The following is a 26,081-nucleotide window of genomic DNA, read 5'->3' as shown; positions in this document are numbered from 1 at the left end:
AATAAGCCAAAAATACATAGTAGGAATTTTTTAAGGCTTCCTGAAACAAAGTCGACAACCCATAAATCAAATCTGGAAAACTTTGAAAAGACCAAGGTAGGCTGCATGTTCACCAATGCTATCTTCAGTCAACAGAAGTATGGTTTATTTAAAATCTGTCTTGAATACAAACCCTAACAAGATAGCACACCTCCCTTCTTCGTCTTTCTACATTCTTTGTGATGCGAAGGGCAACGGTCTGTACTCGGTCCTTTCAAGTTTCAAAGAATGTTTGGAAAAGGTCTGGAATGCACAATTTCAGATGACATATCCAGTCCCTGTGATTTCTGAATCTGTGGCGGTAAACCACATTGGTGACTTCACAGACAAACTGTTAGTGGAATGCGTGTGTTGCGAAATGGCACATTCCTGATCAGTGGGAACACTAAGAAATGTGTGCATTCCTGACACTCCTCTCCATGCCTTATTCCAGATAGCTATTCTAAGTGTAATGAATCTGAAAATCTGTGATAAAGGTTTACCTCCCACCAAGAGAATGGGTAATGTGTCTTTAATCCCCATCTCCAAGAGTGCAATAATGGCCTTGGTTTTGGCAGTAGCTTTCCCATTCATTTTATTCATGGGAGTTTCTTCAATAAAGACCCTTAAAACCAAACCAACTAGATCCAAAATGATTCACATCATTACAATCTTTGATATGAAGTAAAAAAATATATATATTAGAAAATCAGACAAAAAGTCAGACTGCATTCTTAATGTCTTTTATGGGGGAGTGAACTACTCCCATGAGGCTTTATGATTGATGAAACTGAATAAAACATTATGGTACAATATACAACTACTGATTTAGAACCATTGATTTTAAATATTTAGAACCATTGTGAACAGAACCATTTAGAATTTTTGATTTGAAGTTAACAATATTTCAAACCGTAATAGGTTTATTGCAAAATATTTATTCACAGAGGTCATGTGAGAATGTAGGGAGAGAACTAGATAACATCAATTGCAATGCTTCATGGGAGTGGATGGTCTCAGCTGATTTGCCATGATTTTTCATTTTAATTGTAACAGCAACTTCTCTAATTGGTGGATCTCTCTTCAGGATTGTGGGTAAGTTCTTCACGGGAAATTTGTGGCTTCTAAGCATATATCATTGCTTGACAACAACAGAGCTCATGGTCTGTCTTGAAAGGTGTATTTGTTATCGCTCAAATGTGTCTATTTTTACTTCAGATCCCTACCGTTGTGCCCTATTGGGTTAGCTTTCTTGGTGAAGCTGGTAATGCATTAAACTGTCAATCATTGGTTTGTCTTGTTAGTTATGAAGAGGCTCAGATTGAAACTTTGGGGCTACGGCACCAAGCAACAGTGGTGAGCAGCTTGTGATTTCCAAGAGAAGATATTTATATGAGTGATGCCTGCCGAAGCATAGCGTACTCACTCACTCATTATGTGAGCTTTGCTAAATAATTACGCAGAGAGCCTTGGGATATGGAAAGCGTCAATACATTACGTTTTTGCATGATTCCAAGTATCCTTGACTGTCTATGCATGTGTGTCTCAGGGACTGATTTTTAAAACTAGGGGATTTCAACTTTTTCCATTTAGTTACAGTATACGAAGGTCACAATAAAACTTGGAATGTTTTTAACATATCTACTTTACAAATGCCTTTTATGTACAGATTTATTGTTTTACCCATGTACCAGACAAAGACATTAAATCTTAAAATATGCAAATCCATCACAACCAACAATTAAACACATAATTAATATGAGGTGGAAATATTTTGGTAAAGAGAAATTACAGGTCGACAAATGAAAATTCTCCTGTGATTCATGTATATCCATTGTAGAAATTGTTTGTAGACTAAATAAAGTAGTGAGAGTGTGAAAAGTGTGTTTTAGGAGATTCGTCTCTCCAGATATGGGAACCAAGGATAAAATAAAATTACAAGGCAGAGGATTGGGATCTAAGCTCTACCAGATTATCAAAGATTATCAAACAACTGATCTTGGTGAGAAAAGCTCTAAAGGGTGTCATGATGAGACATGAGAAAATGGAAGACAGACTAAACCCATTGCTCAACAGTAATTTTGTAGCATAAAATTATCTGCAGATGCTAAGTCGAGGTAGAAAATAGAAGCATCACTTTCCCTCAGTACATTAAAACTGTGCTTCCCAAATAATAACAACGTAAGTCTCACAAATTCACACTTTGTGAAACTAGGGCATGAGAATTGGAAAAAGAAAACAGGTTCCATTTTAAAAGAATCCTCAAACTAAATGATCTTCCTGATTTTCTATTGCATTGTCCCCACTGATTGCACACAGCAACAAACATACAACACGTCCAGTGTAGTCTGATTTGCTAATGATTGACTTATGAGCAGGTTCCTTTTAAAATCGGTCAAAGTTCAGGTCCACATTAATATGTTTTTGTTTGAAAACTCATCGATTTCAGTAAGTTTACACCTCTCATCCACATTATAAAGGTATTTTCCTCCACCACAACAATGCTTTGCATGATCATATACTTTGGAGAACAATGATGTTAGAAAACTGCAAACTGAGGTTTCAAACTTAAACGAATTAGTCTGGATGTGGCCAAAGACTCAAAAATCATCCTCAAACTCAAGAATTCACTGAATCAAAAATTCACAGAACCGGCAGTTATTACTTTAGTCATGTCCATCTCGAAATGAACCTAGAACTGTTGCTGTTTTATGTGTACTTACTGTAAGTAGATAAAGATAAACATTAGGACAAGAGGTTTGTTGCAATTAACTGTATTTTTTATTAACATATGTTTCTAATATAACATTATTTATGTATCATACATTTAAAATATGTATTCATATGTACCTCTGTTTGTGTTTCTGTGACAGCTGAAGTGTATGCAACAATGAACAAGGAGGAAATATAGACATTATTTTGAATTCAATTAGTGGAAATATTTTTTTTTTTTGCAAAAAGTGCTTTAGAAAGTAACTTAAAAGTAAAGTAATTAGAAATTGGATTACTTTTTCAGTGATGTAATCAGTAATCAGATTCCAATTTAGATCCATAAATAATTTGTAGTGGATTACTTATTTGCGTAATTTACCCAACACAATGACCACGTTTACATGCACTTAAGAAAATGGTTTATCCCAGGATTTTTGCAGAGAGCAGTGTTATGAAACGTCATGTAAACGAGAACGCAGATTTCCTTATGCCGCTTAAAGGTTTAAAAGAAAGCGGTTTAACACACCTAGATTTCTCCTCGGTAATGCGGCTTAATGTTGCCATGTAAACAAATAAGTGGCATTCTGATGGGTGTTTGAAGAGTGCGCAAGTGCGTGAACAGACCAGCTAGCAAACGTCATAGGATGGAGCCCAAAAAAAAATCAAAACAGCGGAAAGAATTCAACAACTGAATATCGAATAACCTTAAATATTGAATGTCCCTCACATCCGCATATTGGGGGAATCCCGGAGTAAGAGGGAAACCCCACTATTGCAGCGCAATTCCATTGCAGGAAAGTTTGATTGAAAGTTAAGGAAACAAACACAGCAACAAATCTGGAATATCAGGAAATAAAGCGAAGCAACGGAGAATAAAGTAGCAAAGTCTTTCTCGGTTGCCATGTTTGTTCTTTACACAAGCGTCACGAGGAAATTATGTTGCTGTGGAGAAAGCTGCTTTCTGATGGAGCCGCATGTACACGGGACTATATGCTGCTTATGCAGTGCTTGTAAACCAGAACACTGCTTTCTCGCAATTACCCACTTTCTCACAATTAGCCTCTTTCTGGTGTCCATGTAAACGTAGTCAATGAGACAACAGAATCTTCTAGAGTATCTAATATCTAACAAAGCTAACTAACGTTAGCCAAGTTTAAACTCGAAAGACACAGTCTTGCGAGTCTTTGCAGATTTATGCAGATTACAGTTATATAACTGTTTTTTGAGGATGTTGGTAGTTAGTGTTAGTGGTTGGTTCTCTTTTCTATCGCTTGCTTATATGCGTCATGATCTGTCGTATAATGCAACCCAAACATTTTCAATTAATTCACAGATAAAGGCTGGGTGGACTTCCTCCAAGAAATGCATCCTTTCCTAGTACTCAAATTTCATGTGGATTTGGATGTGGATTTCATGTACATTTTTGGAAATGTACTAGCACCCACATAGTCAAAGTGTTGGTCAGAATCTACTGTACATTTCACACCAGCTACTGAATGTGTAGTCACAACTCATAAATTGTTTGCCTTGGAGCTTAAGAATAACTGTACCTGTTCTTGAAGGTAAGAGTCTCTTCACAGGCTGTTGGTGAATGTCAACCAATAACATCGACTGCAGACTCGCTCCTTTCTGGCTCTATTCTGGTATGAAACAGCAACACAATCTCATGACAATTCGTGTTAATTGGTATGAAATGGCAAAATCGTAAGATACGAAAACATACAACTTTTAGAGCATCCAATCACAAACGCTTCCCTCGTGTCATTCTACACCTCGGTATTTACTTTTTTCTGTGGTACACAAAATTTATTTCCCAATTAAAATCATGGTAAGGGGTTCGACTTTATGTTAAGGTTTGGGGTTTGGGTGTGGGGTTAAAATGTAATCTTACGAACGCGCACTTAAAACACGGCTGTTTCTCTTTCTACCGTGGTACACAACAGCTCGATTTCTTATCCTGTACTATTCTTATGACTTTTCATGAGATTAGGTTGGAAACGCCTACTTAACATAATCCAATCAATCCCTAATAGAACCACTTTTGGAACATTACAAATAAACATTCAGAAAACAACTGAGAAAACCTTTTCAGGAGTTTTGTCAACCAAAATAATGTAAAATAATGTACTAATTATCTAACATGCCAATTTATGTATCCACAACCATTCCAAAATGAAACGTTTGGAAAACATTTTTATAACATTTGTTACCCGGATTATTACACAGTTCTTCCTGAAATGTTGGGTTATTTATTATGTTAGTTTGATTTTCTTGTTTAGAGGAGACTAACCTGACCTTGAGAGCAATCAAATGCTTTTTATTGTGCTATCTGGGGATCTTCACACTTCTTCACACATATTTTTACACCTTCCTGAGTTTGTCAATGGAGTGTGAAAGACAAGAATCTTGCACGTCATAAGTGAGCAGAGAGAGGCAGACAACTAGAAAGATTGAGACAAAGACAGAGAAGAACAAGGACAAGGGCAAAAAGGAGAAATAATTTTCATTGAGTAATTACAAAGCTGGTGAAAGATTTGCATGTAAGGTGAAACTGTTCATCCAAAGCAAACACAGAAGCTTTCACAAACCCTAATGGAAGCTCACGTGCATCACTCAACATTGACTTTTTATTATTGATCCAATGACCTCAATGAAGCTTAGTGGTCACCAAAGGGGTCAATGAAACTCACATTGTTTATTACTTCTAGAACAGGGTAATCTGTCTTTACTACTATTACAGGGATATATTAGGGATAATCTCACAAAACCTATCAAGAACTTGTCCAAGTCATATTTCAGCCCAAGATCAAAGACAAAAACTATAAATATTAATAAAAAATAATAAAGTAAAAAAATATTTTTGGCTTAAAGAAGATGAAGCCTATTAAGACCATTAATATTGTTTTCATTGACATAATTTTTTAATGATAATTGTGCAATATGCGTATAACCCCCATGTAAATTGTAAAAGATTTATGGGTCATTGACAAATAAGGTTGTCAGAGGTTATAAAAATAAATATTTTAAAAATCTAGTTCAAAGCACATGTGTAAAATTTGTGTCCAATTTATTTTCATAAATTGTTTAAAAAAATAATTTATAGCATTTTCTACAAAAAAATGATCTAATGACTAAAAATCTCAAGTGGTGTAACCATCAAGTAAAAGGTATTAAAATACTTTCCTTGCTTGATGTCATCTATTAATAACTTAATAGATTAATGAGTGTTACGTCACTGACTTGTGGTAGTATTTGTTGTACTGCCTTTAATTTATGCTGATCTGGTGACACTATAGTGGCCCAGAAGTTACACCATTTTATACAGACATTAAACTGTATAATACTTATAAAGCAACAATTGTATCGAACCTAAACCCTTCAAGAAACATTTTGTCTGTAGATTTAGACTTTAAACCAGCAACTTCAACCAACACTGACAGTTTCTCTTGGTGCTGTACAATGTTCCCAAAAATAAAGCGGCAGACTTGACCACTGGTGTTTTCATGTCCTCTGGATTAATATCTTAGAACCGTGCCGCAGTGCACCAGCATCTCTAATGTATAGCTGTGTACCCAGACCTGCTGTTTATCATCAGTAACAGGAGGCAGGCTAACGGAGCAGTCTGTGCTCTGACAGAGAGCTGGACATATCAGCCTCAATGTCGATCAGCTTAACAAGCCATGTGCTGAACTGTCACTTTAAACGCCCCCTCCCGCTCTTTACCATTAACAAAGAGCTGAGCTGAGCATTCTCAGAGATGACCTGCTGCCTTTGATTTGACGTAACAAGACTTAAGTTGATTAGTCATAAATAAACATCACAAGATGTGTATTCAACAGGTGTGTCAGAAATAATGATGCAGCTCTAAGACTGTAATAACTTTTCTTAATAGTTGACAGAAAAAAAAAAAAAAAATCAGTGTCCATGGTAAAAAGTAAAGGTAAAGAGCACAAAATTTTAAAGTCTTTGAAGAAACAATGAAGTTAACTAGATTTCTACATACAAAATGTGAGTGGCTGCCGAAGGAGTCGCTATGCGGTTGCTAAAATGTTCTGATTGGATTTAAGTGCATTGTTATGCGATTGCCAAGGTGTTTTTATTGGGGCAGTAAGCAACCAATCAAAAGAGTCCACACTAGAGGACGACCGATAGTGGATTTTGCAGATACTGATAACCAAGGTGGTGGAAAAGGCCGATAACCGATTAATCAGCCGATAGTTTTTAAAATCGATTTATAGAATGTCAAAAAAAATAAATATATTCTTTCTTTACTATGGTGAAAGAGTCCAAAATAAATAAAATCCCACATGCAGTTTATTGTTCAACCAAAATCCAAATAATAACCAGAAAAAATGAAGATTTGGTGCATAATGTAGGACTTTTAAGTATAAACAAGCCCAAAACACATCAGGGACTCTTATTTTGAAATGATGAAAAAAATATCAGCAATTATTGGCATATAATTTTTTCGATAACCGATAGTTCCAAAAAGCAACTATTGGCACCGATTAATCGGTAAAACCGATATATTGGTCTATCACTAGTCCACATTCAAGACTCCAGATTAGGGGTGGGAATTGAAAGGAATTTAATGATTCTGGTTACGATTTCTCTTAACGAATGCATTAACGGATTTTAAAATAAGAAATCCAAAATGTTTTGCCTTTACTGCCGAAGTATTCATTGTCAGAGTATTCTTACAAAAAATCTTCAATAGTTCTGGAAACTAGCTGCAAACTTTCCACAGATTTGCCACTCATTATTTTCACATGCAAATGAGCTTGTGATTCACCACAAATGTTTGCCAGAAGTTTGCAGCTCTTCATCAATAGTGGTGAACCTGCAGCAAACATTTGGCAACAATGGACAATTTGCAGCAAGTTTGCAATGAACTTTGAATTGATTTTTGTAAGGACGGTGTTCCCTCTGGATCGGTCGAAAATGCACTTTCAAAAACTATTAATGGAACTGAAAGTCATGAACACCATTCAGTTCCAGTATTGTTTAAACAATGGAATCGGTAACGAATATGAACCGGCTTTTGGTTTGCATACTCTAGGTTCCCTCCTTCGATGGGATTTTTTCACCAGTTTTATTATCTGCCAGGTGAAAACCGTAAGTTCGATCACTTAAAAAAGTAACAACACACCTCTCAACAACAAGCTACACACTTTTAGTATTATTTGTATCATTCATGTATGTAGCACAAACACTGAAGTTGATACGCACTGAAGTTTAACTCTTAGGGTTTGACTCTTAGTAATGCAGTGGCGGTTCTAGCTTGTGTGGCGCCCTGGGCGAACCCCCACCCCTTCAGCCTGTCAGATTGCTAAATGTTTATAGCGTTCTTAACATATTGCAATAAACCCTGTGCACGTAGATGTCATTGTGTATTATTAATCTTTGCTCTCTCAGCCATAAAACGTGATCTATGGACTAATTACTCATCATAGGCAGATTTGGAGTGGAGACACCCAAAGGAAACTTTGCAAATGAGATTTTTTTAATAATCTCAATTGTTTCTCCTAGACACCAATATGTTTAAATGGAGACATTTGCAAAAGTCTCCAGCTTCTCAGATTTTTCACCTGTGAAAAAGGCACATGTTATCTCAGTGTCTCCTGCAGAGATTCAGAAGAGATCTAAAAATGTCTTCAGATGTGCCTAAATACCAAAGTCTGCAATCAAAGTCAGAGATTTTAATCTCAACTCAAACAATATGACAGCAATTGTCTCATTTGTGTCCAAGGCATTTTAGGAGAAACACCTAAAATAAAGTTGATACTTCAGTTAAACATACCTGGAAAAGTTAACTCACTTTTCACAGATATGAAAGAGCAACCTTTGACCAATGAAATCTTCCAAATAAACATGTAAAATGACTTCTACCCTGAGTTCTCAATGCTCTTGTAGATACCACAGTAACAGCTCAGGAACAACAGGTTGATTTGAAGCCACAGGTTGATTTATAACTGCAATCAAACATGTGGAGAACATGTTTCTCTTACCTCTTGAAACATAAAATTGCTCCTTTCTTTAACTGCTAATTCCACATGCAATAAGAAGTATCCTAAAGTTTCTTTGAGAAGACAAATGAAAGTCCTTTGAGATTGTGGGACAGATGTGCAGGTCTTCTGTGTGGGCAGCGCAATGAGTATGTTGAAAGCTTCTCAGGAATGCCGATATCTCTGTGACAGCACTTCCCACTCCTATCTCAAACACACTCTCTCTCTCTCTCTCTCTCTCTCTCTCTCTCTCTCTCTCTCTCTCTCTCAACCCGCCTCAATGAACTGTGCTGACATGGCAAGCCCCGCCCTCGTCTCCAGGTAGGAGGGGTGTCGTGTTTTGTTTAGAGCAGTTTCTGTCTCATGCATCCCTTCACTTTCTATGTCCCTCAAAGACACACACACACGCCCATCCATACATTTATTTAGCTATCTACATGAGGAAATGTCATAGGCCTCTATTTTATATATATATATATATATATATATATATATATATATATATATATATATATATATATATATATATATATATAAGCTTATTATAATGACTACAAACTAACCCAAAATATTAGCCCTACCTCTTAAAGGGACAGTTCACCCAAAAATGAAAATTCAGTCATTGTTTACTCACCCTTGTGTTGTTATAACCCTATATGACTTTCTTTATTTTTCTTAACACAATGGGAGAAATTGAGAAAAAATGTTGTGCTCAGTGATGTCATACAATGGCAGTTTATAGTGACTACCTCTTCAAGCTTCAAAAGAACATAAAAGTATAATTCAGAAGTCTAATAAATTATTCCATGAGACTCATGATTGTTATGAAAGCATACAATAAGGTTTGGTGCGAAACAAACTGAAATCGAATGTATTATTTAGTAAAAATGTTCACTGACCGTTATTCTCCTGTGTGCATTCATGAGTCTGTACGCAAGCTTTAGAGCTGTTTGCACAAGAGCCACAGTAGATACGCAGCATGTGCAAGATGGGGCGTTCAAGCGAAAACATGTTTTGTTTCGCTTCAGCAGGACCACCAGTGATATCATGAGTCTCATGGAATAATTTACTAGACTTCTGAATTATACTTTTGAAGCTTTAAGGGGTGGTCACCATAAACTGCCATTGTATGACATCACTGAGAAAAATGTTTATTTTCACAATTTCTTTGTGTGAAGAAAAAGACAGAAAGTCATATGGGGTATAACAACATAGGGGTGAGTAAACAATGGCTGAATTTTCATTTTTGGGTGAACTAATCCTTTAATAAAAAGAATACACAAAATAATAAAAACAACATTATTTTGTTTTATTTTTATATATTTTTTTTATTATTTTTTAATTCTCAGATGTCCACAATGGGACGTTTTGATAGATTTAGCTCACTTCTGGAGACAGTTTGTCCCTAAACTACAGCCAAGTATACATGGTCACTCACAAACACATGCTTACTTAGCTTTCTAAATGAGGGCATATCATAGGCCTCTGGTGTTTTTTTTATTTATTTTTTTTATCCCCTTTTCTCCCCCAATTTGGAATGCCCAGTTCCCACTGCTTACTAGGTCCTCGTGGTGGCGCGGTTACTCACCTCAGTCTGGGTAACGGAGGACAAGTCTCATCTGCCTCCGCTTCTGAGACCGTCAATCCGCGCATCTTATCACGTGGCTCGCTGTGCATGACACCGCGGAGACTCACAGCATGTGGAGGCTCATGCTACTCTCCACGATCCACGCACAACTTACCACGTGCCCCACTAGAGCGAGAACCACAAATCGCAACCACGAGGAGGTTACCCCATGTGACTCTACCCTCCCTAGCAACCGGGCCAATTTGGTTGCTTAGGAGACCTGGCTGGAGTCACTCAGCATACCCTGGTGTTCCCAAAGAGATGTTCTGTCACATTTACAGCCTAATCTCATGTACGCTATTGTGGCAACATTTTTACAAAATAATATTATATGGTTTAATGCACGTATCGCGGCAGTTCCGAGGTGAGATGTCCACTATGTGGCGCTAAAAGCGAGTTACATTTCGCCCAAACATGTTTTAAGCCAAGCTTTAAATCAACAAAACTTACCTCCCTACCCCTAACCTTTAAACCTAAACCTAATGGACAGTGTCATAGAAGCAAAAGCGACATAACAAATGCAATTGCTGAAGAAGAGCATCATTTTGTGGTTCTTCTTTGACACTTTTGGCTCACGTGTCGACTCGCATGCTCTTATCCAAGTAAACCCACATACACAGTTGAATTAACACAACTCTCAAGCCACAACAGTATATTTTATCTTGATATTAGTCTTTGTGCAGACAGCACAGCAACTGTGTGTGAGTGTAACCAGATGCTTTGCTGCGGAAGTCACTTCTGTGTCACACGTTCAGCAATTCAAACACATCTCCTTCTCTTAGGTATCCCAGAGGAAAACTGTGTTGCTCAGAGGTTGCTCTTTCATAACTCGAGAGACTTAATGGAGTTCTAATGTTTGAGTTAAATCAACTTTATCTCAGATGTTTCTTCCTAAAATGGAGACAGTTGTTCACATGCAATAATAGTATAGAACAGAGATCAAATTAATGTAAATAGCATTGCTTAGATAATTTATTGCAGGCAAATCTGACTAAAGTTTGAGACATTGTTGAGATCTCTTCAAAACTCTGGAGAAGACGCATGTTTTTGAGATTACTGGGAAACCTTTAAGAAGCAGGAGACTTAAGCCAAATCTCATTGCTGTCTAGGAGAAACAATCGAGATTGCAATTAAATATTTTAATTAAAGAGGTCTCATTTGTGATGTGCTCCACTGTAGCTGAGCTGACTGACATGCACAAAATACAACACATACGATACTCTGAAACCTGACCATCAAGGTCCCATCGAAACCAAATGACAGCAAAAACTCAAGAAGACAAACAACCGTCAACAAAAATGCAGCTCTCAACAAAATATAATGGTGATATCGGTGAATCTAACAAACACAAGCCAGAGACAAATTTCACCCCAAAATAAAAAGGATAAATAAGAAATGATATAGAACATGAAGCTAATTTTTGGAGCATTAAGAATTTTTGCATTGTGACATTATTATCCGGACAATTAAGAGCCTTCCCTCCCAATTCTCATTACCATAATGCGTTAATTGCCATGCATTTGTAGTTGTCGTTATAAAAAGATTAAAAAAAAAAAATACATACACAAAATGAAAGAATAAATATATGTGAAGTAAATGATTACAGAAATAGATACATACATCTTTACACAAAAAAATGAATAAATTCAGGGCTAAATTGTGTGAAAAAAAAAAAATATAACATTTCCGCCACTGGATCATATCTTAATAAATGTATTGTTGATTTTAGGGTATACATATTTACTTACTTACTTATCAAATTTAACATTTATTTTATACTATACTATATATAATACTTCCTCATTTTATTATTTATTTCTTTTTAATTTTTCTTTTTATTATAATCCTTTTTTTCCTATTTGGTTCTCCATAAAATTATAGGAAGTAAAACAAATACTATTATGATGTATAAATACTTTATCATAATATATTTATGCATTGTAGAATTGTATATATGCATTGTATATACACACACACACATACACACACACACACACACACACACATATATATATGTCTTACACATTTGTAAGGTTCATCCACATATACATTGAGCATTACAGATGCAAACATCTGGTATTTACATACACACCACTGTATCTATAATAGTAGATATATTGCAATGAATAAGAACTGAGCATTTGGCCTGATGTCTGTCAACATGTTTGTCCATATACACACAGACACATGCAAACACACACACAACAAAACCAGCAGTCAGTTTTTAATCCTTGTGTGCTTTACCTTTATAACTGCCAAGAGTAATGCAAAACACAGTTACCAACTCCATCAATAAACCAATCATGCTTTACTACGTCATGACTGTTGACCTACGATCAACAAATTCAAATCATTATGAGCATACGTTGAATAAAACCTCCTCTAATATTCAATTGGCCTTGGACTGGTTTACCTTAAAGGGGCAATTCATCCAAACATGAGAGTGAGTAAATGATGACAAAATGTAAATTGTTTTGTGAACTATCTCTTCAAGGGATTAAAGGTCATTAACACTATTGTATGTCTGTTTAACGTTTCACAGACACCCTATAGGCATTCCTGAGGGCGACTCCTTAAACCTGTAATCTCGCCCCCTCCCCCGCGGCATGTGAGACCCCCCACTCTCTCTGGAGCCACCCATTTAAAGATGACCTATAGTTAGTTTTGCATTCCCTCAGTTTCTAGTAACAATTTTATTTACAATGTGTGAATTAAAGGTGCACAGCATTTTTTTTATGTCTTGCTGGCTAATAAAACAGTGGTCTTGGAATTGATAATAACATCTGTCGGTGTGGATGCAGCATAAAATTTTTTTCAATTGTATAAAGTGGTTATCTGAGTTACTGTAGCCTTTCTGTCAGCTCAAACCAGTCTGGCCATTCTCCGTTGACCTCTCTCATCAACAAGGCATTTTCGTCCACAGAAATGCCGCTCACTGGATGTTTTTTGTTTTTGGCACCATTCGGAGTAAATTCTAGAGACTGTTGTGTATGAAAATCCCAGGAGATCGGCAGTTACAGAAATACTCAAACCAGCCCATCTGGCACCAACAATCATACCACGTTCGAAATCACTGAGATTACATTTTTCCCCCATTCTGATGGTTGATGTGAACGTTAACTGAAGCTCCTGACCTGTATCTGCATGATTTTATGCATTGCACTGCTGCCACATGATTGGCTGATTAGATAATCGCTTGAATAAGTAGGTGTACAGGTGTACCTAATAATGAGGTGGGTGAGTGTATACATCTAATTTCACTAGATGAGGTTTATTGTTGAGGGATAAAAATTTTCAGCATAGATGTTTTCCAAAAAGCAACTATCAGCACCGGTTAATCGGTAAAAAAAAGAGAAGAAAAAAAAAACTTTAAAGTCACCATTTGATATAATGAAAACCAGAAAGCAAAAACCCTAATAACCAGATGGCCTACTTTATGAAGAAACACAACTGACTTCATGCTCTGTTCAACAACGACCATGCCATGACATTCGCAAACAAATCTGTTGTATGCAATTCAGTGCATTGTATAAGAATAAATATTTCATCCAATGTGCTCTGATCACATGATCACCGATAAAGAAAAGGAAATTTGTTTCAACATCAAACTTGTTTCAACACAACAGATGTGACCCATTAGTTTCCCCCAACAGATTTCATCATCCATACAAGGGATGCTTTCAAAGTGCAGGTGCACATTAAAAAATCCAATGACAGAGACACTGTGTGTCTTTAGATTAGTAGACAATGCATAGACAGGTGCGTGGTGCTCAAAACCGACCAGAGGCAAAGCTGCATGCTTAACATAACATACCCATAACACTGACTGAACATTCAATATCTGCACTCCATTGCAACTGAAGAAATAGTTTGTCCAACAAACCCATTTGAAATGACCGGCAAAGCTATTTCTCAATAGAGAAGTGAAAAAAACAAACAAAAAAACAGCTCGTAATTTAGTTAAGATTGGGAACATTGTGTGTTTATGCCATGATTTTAACACCTGATATTGCAACAAAGCCATTAAGGTTAGAAATACAGTGGCAAGAAAAAGTATGTGAACCCTTTGGAATTACCTGCATTTATGTATAAATTTGCTTTAAAATCGGGTTTGATATTCATCTAAGTTATAATAATGAACAAACACAATCAGTTTGAACTAATAATACACATGATTTTACTTTTCTTGTACATATTGAATACATCATTCAAACATTCACAGTGTAGGTTGGAAAAAGAATGTGAACCCTAGGCTAATGACATCATCAAAAGCTAATTAGAGTCAGGATTTGGCAAACCTGGCATCCAATTAATGAAATGAGATTGGAGATGTGGGTTAGAGCTATTTTGACTTATAAAAAACACTCAAACATTTTGAGTTTGCTATTCACTAGAAGCATCTGCTGACATGGCTCATGCCTTGAAAAAAAGAGATCTCAGAAGAATTGGTCGACCGATATGGGTTTTTTTAATGGCCGATGCCGATATCCGATATCAAACAGGAGACTTAAATGACGCAGGGGCTTCTCTCTTGCGGCTTGTTTTCTCTGCTTGCCATTTTGCCAACTAAGGCATGCAGAACGGTGATGTCATCAACTGATTTAACATACTAACAGTTAATAGGACATCTTCTCTCTGTAGAAAGTTGACCCACATGAAACACAGATGGAGTGTGTCCATCTATAGAGCCATACAGGTGCATTAGCAGAGGTTACAACAGCGCATGTCTATTTGGCACTTTATTTTCTTCGCCAAACTGTATGATCCAGATGCGTTATTAAACTTGAGATGAACCGCGGAGCAAAGGCTTACTGAACCATGGTTGGTGAACCGTATGGTTCGTTTTTTACCGAGAACCGTTACACCCCTAATAACAGAGCACACAGTAGTCCAGCAATCATGGATGGCATGTGCACATTAGTAATCACATTTTCTCACAAAAGGCTGAATCGAACTAATTGTACATACAGTGCATAGTGAATATGACATTTACTTATAGCGCACGTGAAGTGTTTTTACTTTAAGGTTGCACTCACACGCTCGTGCGGATCCAGTGTAAACAGCAATCTCCTGACTGTTTAAATGGACTTTATCACCTGCTTGGATTGTCACGAACTGACCATCATGATTTGTGAATTAGAGGAACTTTTGATCCTGATCCTGAAGTTTTGATTCTGGCTGATTTGATATGATAGAGAAGCGCTCCACGGGAAGAAACGGCTGGATTTTCGTGAGGTTCGTGAATTATATCTGTTTAAATGAGACATATGCATATTTGCAGAGGGTATATGATAGAAGTTTCATCATCATTCAAGAAGGTTAAAAGTTACGGGGAAATGCTGAGGAGAGGCTGACCTAAAACGCACTTTAGAGGAAGAAATACTGTTTGAGCGCTTCACAGGACAGTGGTTTTCCTAATGTTTTGTGAGGTTTGTTTATTACATCTGTTTAAACGAGATATCCGCATATTTGCAGGCAGTATATGATATAAATTTCATTGATATTTGCCTTTTTATCATTAGACAAGACAGTTAAAAGTTACAGGGAACTGTTGAGGAGAGAGAGGGAAAGTGAAACACAAGAGCACTTTAACATTATAAGCTCAGGCACGTCTATGGCGGCTCTGATATGCAGACCGTTTAAATGAGACTGTGTAACACGATGGCACGTAACCCCCCCAAAAAAAATTAACTGTGACTGATCGTTTACACATCTCAGATGCTTAAAATGCAAGCAGGCAATTGTCAGCGCCCTTGTGGCCCTAAGAAAAAAATCGGCCAAACAGAAAAATTTAACGGCCAATGGCGATAATAAAAAAATTCCAAATATCGGCAGATTTACCGCCTCTGCAATATATCGGTCAGCCACTCCTCAGAAGACCTGCGATCAAGAATTGTTGCTTTGCATAAACTGGAAAGGATTTACAAAGTTATCTCGAAGAGCTAAGATATTTATCCTTCCACAGTTAGACAAATTGTCTATAAATAGAGAAGATTTAGTACTGTGGCTACTCTCCCTAGAAGTGGCCGTTCAGCCAAGATGACTCAAAGGGCACACCGCAGAATGCTCAAGGAGGTAAAAAAAGAACCCTATAGTGACAGTTAAAGACTTGAAGGAATAATGGTAACTGATTAACATCTCTGTTCATGAGTCTACTATACAGAAAATATTAAACAGGCATGGTATTCTATGGCAGGACACCACGAAGGAAGCCAATGCTTTCCAACAAAAACACTGGTGCACACCTGAAGTTTGCCAAAGACCATCTTGATGCACCACAATTCTACTAGGTAAATGTATTGTGGACTGATGAAACTCAGATTGAATTGTTTGGGAAGAACACACAGCACTAAGTATGGTTAAAAAGTACACTGCATACCAACATAAAAAACATCATCCCAACGGTGAAGTACGGTAGAGGGAGCATCATGATTTGGGGCTGCTTCGGGGCCTGGACTGCTCAAGATATCCTACAGGATAATGTCAGGGTGGCTGTGCACCAGCTGAAGCTCAGTAAAGGTTGGTTGATGCAGCAGGAAAATGACCCTAAAAATGGAAGTAAATCCCCTTCAGAATGACTTTTTGTAGTGGCCAAGTCAGAGCCCAGACTTTAACCCAATCGAGATACTGTGGAATGACCTCACGAGAGCCGTTCATACCAGACATCCTAAAAATATGGCTGAGCTGAAGCAGTTTTGTAAGGAAGAATGGTCCAAAATTCTTTCTGAACATTGTGCAGGTCTAATCTGCAGCTACCGGAAATGGAGGGTTGATGTTATTGCTGCCAAAGTAGGATTCACAGAACTGTGAATGTTAAATAGGATGCGTTCAATAAAGATATGAAAGATTATAATTGTTTGTGTGTTGTTAGCTTAAGTACATTGTGTTTGTCTATACTTGTGACTTTAATGAAGATGACATCACAATTTATGACCAGTTGCAGAAAAGCAGAAAACTAGCTAATTCCAAAGGGTTCACATACTTTTTCTTGCCACTGTATATCCTGAAAGACTCTCTCAAACTCTAGGACAGATGCACAAAAATCCCTGAGCACAAGATGCAATGGTTAGCTTTAGCATCATGTGCTGCCACAGATTCTAGTAAGAAGTGAAAGCAGGAACAAAACAAGGTAGTGAAGCTTGATAGTTGTTTATAGGCAGAGCGGTTAAATATAACTCCTCTCTGTCATTATGGTCATCACATGATGACAGAGTTCTTTGTCGTTTGTTCATTGTATTGTGTGTGCAGTGCAAGTTACAATTCCTATAACTCAGGAAAGCACAACCTCAAATCTCATGTCAACAATGAAAATTTCTTCTCAGGCAGAAGACAGTTTCAAAGAGTTTTAGGCTTGACAATATGTCTATTTTTAAATACACCAAAGTAGCAGATTTTATAGGAATGTTCCACGTTCAATGCAAGTTCAATACATGGACAATAATTTCGACTCATCCCTCAGTTTGTAAAAACAAGCAAAAATCAAGTTTAAACACTTACTTTCAATTAAAGTCTATGGGGCAAGTCATTTCAGAGGGCTTAAAGCAGAACCATGCTGCTCATATTATTGTTAAAGCATTTAAATCAATAATTCTGTATATAATATGTGTTATTTGAGCAGTAAAGTTGTCTAATTCCTCTTTTAGTGATGGGATTACTTTTCTAGGTGGATGAACCTCTGATTATGTGGTAATGTAATTACTTGCGCTAACTGTGTAAAAGTTACCAGGCTTTTTCACCTGGTTATGACAGGCTATAATTTTGCACTGACAAGGTTTATCAAACTAGTTTCTTCTAATAGTGCATTTAAATATATATTTGATTGGTTTATCAAGGTGCAATGCCTTGTCCAACAGACTTAAATTGTAAACAGATGTTAAACCCAGAACGTTCCTTTAAAAAAGTATAATATTTGAAAACATTTATACAACAATGGGTTTAAGATTTCTTTTTCAATAAAAATTTCTTTGGAGCCGGTTGCAAGAAACCTCTCAAGTTAAGAAAACCAATAGTGACAATAGCCTTACAATTATATCTAAGGGTTTTCTCAACTAAAAGGAATATTCTGGGTTCAATACAAGTTAAACTCTATCGCCAGCCTTTGTAGTATAATATCGATTACCACAAAAATTCATTTTGACTTGCCTTTAATATAACGAAAATCTGGGTTCCATTGAGGCACTTACAATGGTAGTGAAAGGGGGTCAATCCGTAAACATTAATATACTCACTGTTTCAAAAGTATAGCCACAAGACATTAACAATAAGCATTTTAACATGATTTTATTGTGAAGTTTTAGCCAATTTTACGACTTAGTCGTCATGACGATGTGATGTCAACAAACCCTAAACCCTAAACTGACTGTAAAAATTACGATTTAAACAACTTTACAGCTCAAATAATACATGAGTTTTAACAGAAGAATTAATGCAAGTGCTTTTATAAAATGACAAGCTTCACATTTCTGTATTTAAACCTTCCAAAAATTGGCCCCAATCACTTCCATTGTTTGTGCCTCACTGTAACTTTGATTCTTGCTTTTTTTTGCTTTTTTAAAGAAAAGGAGGAACGAGTCGAAATAATTTTTTGTGGTAGTCAACATTATGCCACAAATTCTGTAGAATGAGCTTAACTTGTATTGAACCCGGAATATTCCTTTAAGAGTTTCTTGCAACTGGGCCCCCAGGTCACATGGAAAATATCTGAAGATAAAGACATCAGAGGAAAAACACAACCAAAGATCGTAAAGCAGAAACAAACAGAAACCCACACACACCATCAGCAACTAAATGAGCTGAGATCAACATAATCACTCCAAACTTTAGTCGGTTTATTCAACTTTGAGAATGACTCCCGTGTTCTGGGCTGTTGGCCACTTTCTAACTGTGGTTGAATGATTGGTCAGATCATTAGAAATGTAAATAATGCGTCCATATATATATATGGAAATTTAAATCACCTGCCCAGTTTCATCAATTCTACATTAACACCACAAAAATGATTCATATAGTCCCCAATGGATTAAGTAAACGTCCATTTTGAAAATGTAAATGGATAGAACGCAATGAAATCAAGCTGTGACAAAATGTTGTAGATTTGTGTTGCTTTAGTTCATTTTAATTAAGTATATTAAACAAGCAGCAAAAACATTTTTGTGTAGTTTTGCCAGCTAGGTTTTTAAACCTGTTTTATCGTCCACCAGGAGGAAATCATAAGTCTCATCGCTTAGAAAAGTAAAAGTTAAACTGTGCACCTGGTGTTCATGAGTTCTGTAAACAGTAAACAGCCCGAAGTGATTCAAAGTCACAGCTACAGCGAGAGGTACAAAATTTAAAGGGGCTTTTGGGTGGGTCGATTGTTTTTCTTTCCAACAAAAGCCTTTCAAAAGCACAGGAAATGGGGTATGAACAAATTACCTGTTATGTGCCTGGGGGTGAAGGGTCATGATAAACAAAAGGCATGCAAACTCATCTTTCAAAGGCTGAACCCCCACACATCTCTCTCGTCTGACAGATATCCAAACACACAGAACAATGACACTTTCAAAACTATTTACTTTCATCATTCTACACCATCAAAGATCTTCAGACAGTGCAATGCACATATATCAGGTATATTTGTTTGAATTCTAACTTCATTTCTAATTGTCCTTTACGAGTGATGCTTGTCAGATTGTACGATATGAGATTTTGCGTAAAAGCCAAGAGAGACTGTATGACTTCATTTGTTTTTTATATCAGCTTGATGTACATCTTAGGACTTTGGTAACCATTGACAGTATTGATCGGACGATTAATCATGTCACACTCTGACATCCTCACTGACGCACGTAATTAAAACGTTACCACACAAACCCAAAAAAGCCCTTGCGCTACTGTTGGCAATTTTTTTAGCCGGAATAATATATATATATATATTGTGATGCACTGAGCAAATTCAAGGTTATATTGATTGTACAATAATAACATTTTACAATTCATTTACAATTATTATTTTTATTAATGTTGCATATCATATAGTCAGTCTAGTATCAACATTTTTAACTGAAAGCTTCTCTTTCAAACACTCATATGTCATCAATTGCTGTGCTCCTATTGGTTCTTCATTGGACTGCGACCGAACAATTCTGATGCTGTCAGAACTTTGTCGCAGGCAACGGTAATTACTTGTCCATCTGTGATCATGCCGCAATACGCAAAGCTCTACGGTGAAAGAAATCCTTTACTATCTCCAAAATTTGTCTCAAAATGGGCACAGTTTTTTTTTTTTTATTATTCTAACTCCTCCTAAGTCATTTGTCCAATTCGCACAAAATTTGGTACATCATCTACAGAACCTCCTGACAAAAGGTTATCAAAAGAATTTTGATTCGTCAAAGCACTTTGGAGTCAATAAATAGTTTGGCCATGGCATACTTTGACTTTTTGACCTATATCTTTAAACACAAAGTCCAAACTTAACGAAACTTGGTAAACTTTGGCGTGAAGACATTGAGAGGATGCATGCCAAATGTCGTCCAATTCTTCAATAGTGGGTGCTATAACTTAAAAAAACTCTGCACCCGTTTTATTAAGGAAGTAAAAATTTGGCATGCATCTTCTTTGGTTGTGCTGGCATATCCTTAAAATATCGATTTGAAAAGTCAGCAAAAATGCTGCCAACAGCCATCATATTTCAGCAGCTAATAACTTGCGTTGTGATTGGCCGATCATTATGTAATTTGGCATCCACTTGCAAGTTGCCAAAATGTTACCGTATACCCAAATCATATGGTCATGCACCAGGCTTTATTTGAGTAACAGAAATTAATCTTGGTAAAAAAAATTAAAAAAAAACTTTCAGAACCCGACACTCAAAAGGTCATAACAATTTCAAACACATCAAACAGATTTAACTGAAATGTAACCAACACATCTGTTCAACGAGTAAAGCATTGTTGAGCTCTTGGAACAATGTAGGTTGTAGTGAGAAGATTATGAGCAGGTTTGTATACAGTAAATTACAGGATGGGGAAATTCCAGACCGGAATCAGTCCTTAGGGTATCAGGTCAACTGGAATTTCAGGATTGTTTCAGGATTGTCATATCTTTCAACAAGGCTCCTGTTTTTTCGCATTACCAGTCAACAGTTCAGACACACCTATTCATTCATTATTATTACAACGATTTTGTCCATGTATTAGAATAATAGTAAAGTCATCAGAACTTTGAAATAGCACAAATGGAGATATGGGAATTATGTAGTGACCAAACAAAAAAAAGGTGTCTTAGCAAATAACAGGTGTCGTTCATCACAGTAACATTTAACAACCAGAAACTGTCCAAATACATTTTGTCTTAATTATATACACTCACTGAGCACTTTATTAAGAACACTATGGTCCTAATAAACCCGATGTGCCCGATGTGGTCTTCTGCTGTTGGAGCCCATCGGCCTCAAGGTTCGACATGTTATGCATTCTGAGATGCTATTCTGCTCACTACAACTGTACAGAGGGGTTATCTGAGTTACTGAAGCCTTTCTGTCAGCTTGAACCAGTCTGGCCATTCTCTGTTGACCTTTCATCAACAAGGTGTTTCCGTCCGCCGAACTGCTGCTCACTGGATGATTTTGGCACCATTCTCTTTATACACTAGAAACTGTTGTGCATGAAAATCCCAGGAGATCATCAGTTACAGAAATACTCAAACCAGCCCATCTGGCACCAACAATCATGCCATGGTCTAAATCACTGAGATCACATTTTATCCTCATTCTGATGGTTGATGTGAACATTAACTGATGCTCCTGACCCGTATCTTCATGATTTTATGCACTGCACTGCTGCCACACGATTGGCTGATTAGATAAACGCATGAATATGTAGGTGTACAGGTGCTCCTAATAAAGTTTTCAGTGAATTGTTTAATCATTTAAAACCTAACAAACCTTTAAAACCTGCTTTCAAAATTATTCTCGGATATTAACTAATGCAATGTCGTTCAGAAATTGAAAAAAAAAGCTCTTCAAAATGCATAAACTTGCCATAATTTCTCATTTAAAGCAACATACATCCTGGGCAACAATAAATTACAAAATTGTACAGAGAAGTACCAATCAAGATATGTTCTCTTTGTCAGGTGTTTGCTGTGCATCTCTTGAATTCACCTGCACTCCCTGCAGAATATTTTACTTCTTACGTTACCATGGTAACACACACACACACAAAAACACTTTCAACTAATTGCCAAGACCAAGGACACTTTAAGATTTGGATTATTAGAAAAGGCAGCAATGTAAGCAATATACTTTATATCCTCATGAAACCCAGCCATTCACTTTTGTCCTCTGGAGAGGACATTTGTTTTTTTCTGAATTTATCTGAGACCATACATATGACAACCAATGCCATGTCCACACTTGTTTTAGTTTGAAAACGTATTAATTTAGCTACGTTTATGCTTCTCAACCACACTAGAGCGGTGTTTTCACCCACCAAAAATGGAGCGGTTTTTTTTATTAAATTGACTGGATGTGGGCAAAGAGGACATTATGGGCTATTCACAGTTATTTGATGTTTTTAGGTTTGGCCATGACAACTTCCTCGCATTGTTAGGGAGTCACCACAGGAGATTAAGGTAAAAACATAAATAATATTCCTATAAATGGGGCCTGGGTAGCTCAGCGAGTAAAGACGCTGACTACAACCCCTGGAGTCACGAGTTCAAATCCAGGGCATGCTGAGTGACTCCAGCCAGGTCTCCTAAGCAACCAAATTGGCCTGGTTGCTAGGGAGGGTAGAATCACATGGGGTAACCTCCTTGTGGTCACTATAATGTGGTTCTCGCTCTCGGTGGGGCACGTGGTGTGTTGTGCGTAGATGCTGCAGAGAATAGCGTGAAGCCTCCACACACGCTATGTCTCCGCAGTAACGCGCTCAGCAAGCCACGTGATAAGATGCACGGACTGACGGTCTCAGACACGGAGGCAACTGAGATTTGTCCTCCACCACCCAGATTGAGGCAAGTCACCACACCACCATGAGGACTTAGAACACACTGGGAATTGGGCTTTCCAAATTGGGGAGAAAAGGGGATTAAAAAAAATAACAAATAATAATAAAGAAAAATATTCCTATGAAATATGAAATATTTGTATGTGCAAAGTTTGGTTCATGTAAAGTATTTTTAATGGAAAGGATTTCTGAGATAAAGTGCTGCTTAAACACCTTAAATGTAGGCAAGAATTCAAACTTATTTCATAATAGTGTGCATTAAAAAATATTTTATAAACATCTTTTTCAACATTTTTATGATAACAGTGTTACAGAAGATATGTTAAAGACAAAACCTAAAAACTAAAAACAGATTTTTTTTCCTTATAGTGTCTTGACTTTATTTTCTTTCTTTTTTTTATTTTTTATGTATGATTTTTCAAATACCTTCATTTTTTAATTTTTTTATTATTAAAACAATAATAAAATAAATGTTCTGGGTACCAGGAGGGTACAGCTTATCTCTTAACTGGGAAGAGGAGCCAAAATCACATTAATCATATCTTATTTTTTATAAAAATGTCTTAAATATCTTTTATATTTTTACATCCCACAAGTTAGCATGAAACTACAACTTCAGCTTCAAAGACAACTTCAAAATGTTTGTGCTAAAAATAAAATGTGGTAAAAACAGGTTACTCACCTAAAATGCTATCTTTAGAAAGTGCAAGACGCGTCTGAGAGCGACAAACGGTTGAGACTTCAGAGAGCCACCTGATTCAGTGTGTGAGAGCCCGTGTGAAACAGGAGGAGGGGTTGAGGAGATGATCTGAAGTGCTGCCGCCATTCCGTTGCCCGGGAGACCGATGCTCTTTGAAAGTAGCTGACCAATGGCAAAGCTCTGCAAAAAGTCACATGACCAGTGTGTGAGCAACACAAAAAAATGATGAGTGGGGTTAGTGTGGGCAAGAGTTGTCGGGGTGTTTGGGGGAGGAATGGACGCTTGAAAGAGTCACAAAAGAAATCAAACTGCGAGCAGTCTACTGTGGTAAGGCACTATCTTTATGCTTGTTTAAGGGCCATTCCTGCAGCTAAGCAAATCCAATGACCTTCAAAAATCACAAAGAGTCTCGGTGCCACTCGTAGTGTATTGTTTAATGAAAATAGATTTAAAGTAGGTACTGGCATGAGGGCTGGCCTATAAATTTGACCAATAGCCAGATTAGTTTAATCTCCTCCCCTCCAGCCACCTGTCATTCACATGAAACGATTGCAGCAATTAGCAAACAACATGGTGATAAAGTATCCCTTCCCCAAACCCTCTTCCCTATCTCCAAACAACCCTGGTTTCGAGACCGCTGGCTTGAATTTGTTCACTTCGAAGGGGGAGGGATATCTGAGAATTTGCATTTGTGTTGCGAGGACAAGTGGCTGGAGTGTATTTAAATTTTTTTGTGCAGCCGGAGATTTCTTGGAATGTACAGTTCAAGTAAGTGTTCTTTATTAATTATGTTTGGTGTATTGTGATTAAAAACATGGATATATTGTTTTTTACTTGCATGTTTCTCATTCATCTGTATTGGCACAACAGCTCCCGCCTCATCGTGAACAAAGACTGGTTATGTAGTAATGTTGACAGTTAGAACATTTGGTTCTCAAAACCTTTGAAAAGCTGGCCGGTTTTCAGACCTCTTCTCAAGTTTTCCCGGTAAGCGACACTAGCAGCACGGTGGAGGGTGTGTGTGTGGCTGTGTTTGACTGTGGCTGTGGCTATAAACTAAAGCCTATTGGCTGGGACGAGTCGTTCGACATGTCCCGCCCCCAATAGAGTGCAACAATGCCCGCCCACTTTTTCAGCCATCTGGGTTCTGGAAGTATTTTCCCCATTCAATTCTCCATAGACTTTTAATAAAATCCTTCATAAAAGAGTTGGGAGCCATGAACCAAACCAACCAGCTCCGAGGAGAATCACAACATCACAAACTTGTTTTTTTAGGTAAAAAGTATTTGAAAATCGGACATAAAGACAAAGGTTCAAGACTGTGTACTTACCGTCTTTCATGAGGGCGCGGACTACAATCCCATGAAGCATTGTGAATGATGTCATTGAATATAAAACTATGGAAATATATAAAACTATTGATTTTAGGTTGTTGATTATAAGTATAGAAACAATATATTTTACGTTTATTGCAAAATATTCCGATATATACATATATATAAGAAGTTTAAGGGTGAAGGGAGACCGACTCGATTACGTCATTCACAGTGCGTCATGGGAGTGTGCGGTCGCTCCAATGCACGTTTCAAGGGTTTTGTTTGCTGCGGTTCTCTGATTGGTGGATCTTTCTCTGCTGTATCATGGGTAATGTAGTTGTTTACCATGAATTCCGCTATCAAACATGATTTTTAAATAATGAAGTTGAAATAACGTAGATGGATGGCTTCGACGAAAGCATATACCATCCATGAACAACCGCGTTGCTCACGGTAGGTCTGTCTTTAAAGGTTTATAAGTTATCGTTGAAAATCAATTTATCTATTGGATAAATGAATGGGATTTTTACTTCCAGAACCAGACTGTTGCGCTCTATTGCTGTTTCAGTAGGAAATACGTCAAAACAGCAAATTGAACAGTGCTCATCAAGGCACTTCAGTGCGACTTTAAAGAAATGTGTAATCATTTACAAACATATGTAAATTATTAATAAAATTATTACATATACAGTATGAAGCAAAGAATTTATA

At 37.0% G+C, this 26,081-nt stretch overlaps 1 protein-coding gene across 6 annotated transcripts in view; it reads right to left on the bottom strand.

Annotated features, from left to right (window-relative positions):
- LOC127435830 (ras association domain-containing protein 8-like) overlaps positions 1-24,167 on the bottom strand; it is a 47,256-nt gene extending 23,089 nt beyond the window's left edge. For 3 of the 6 annotated variants that reach the window (XM_051689575.1, XM_051689573.1, XM_051689571.1), the window contains exons 1-2: positions 8,739-8,915; positions 4,281-4,370 (exon numbers count right to left, since the gene is read on the bottom strand). The gene's annotated coding sequence lies outside the window, so the exon portion shown is untranslated. Of the gene's footprint in view, positions 1-4,280; positions 4,371-8,738; positions 8,916-24,036 lie in introns of those variants that run through there. The other 3 variants (XM_051689576.1, XM_051689572.1, XM_051689577.1) reach the window with 2 other exon arrangements.
- Between the last annotated feature and the right edge of the window lie 1,914 nt (positions 24,168-26,081).

The sequence above is a fragment of the Myxocyprinus asiaticus genome, chromosome 46 (assembly GCF_019703515.2).
Source record: "Myxocyprinus asiaticus isolate MX2 ecotype Aquarium Trade chromosome 46, UBuf_Myxa_2, whole genome shotgun sequence".
NCBI lineage: Eukaryota > Metazoa > Chordata > Actinopteri > Cypriniformes > Catostomidae > Myxocyprinus > Myxocyprinus asiaticus.
Note: the sequence above shows the minus strand (reverse complement) of the source record. Positions and strands in the feature narration are given on the sequence as shown.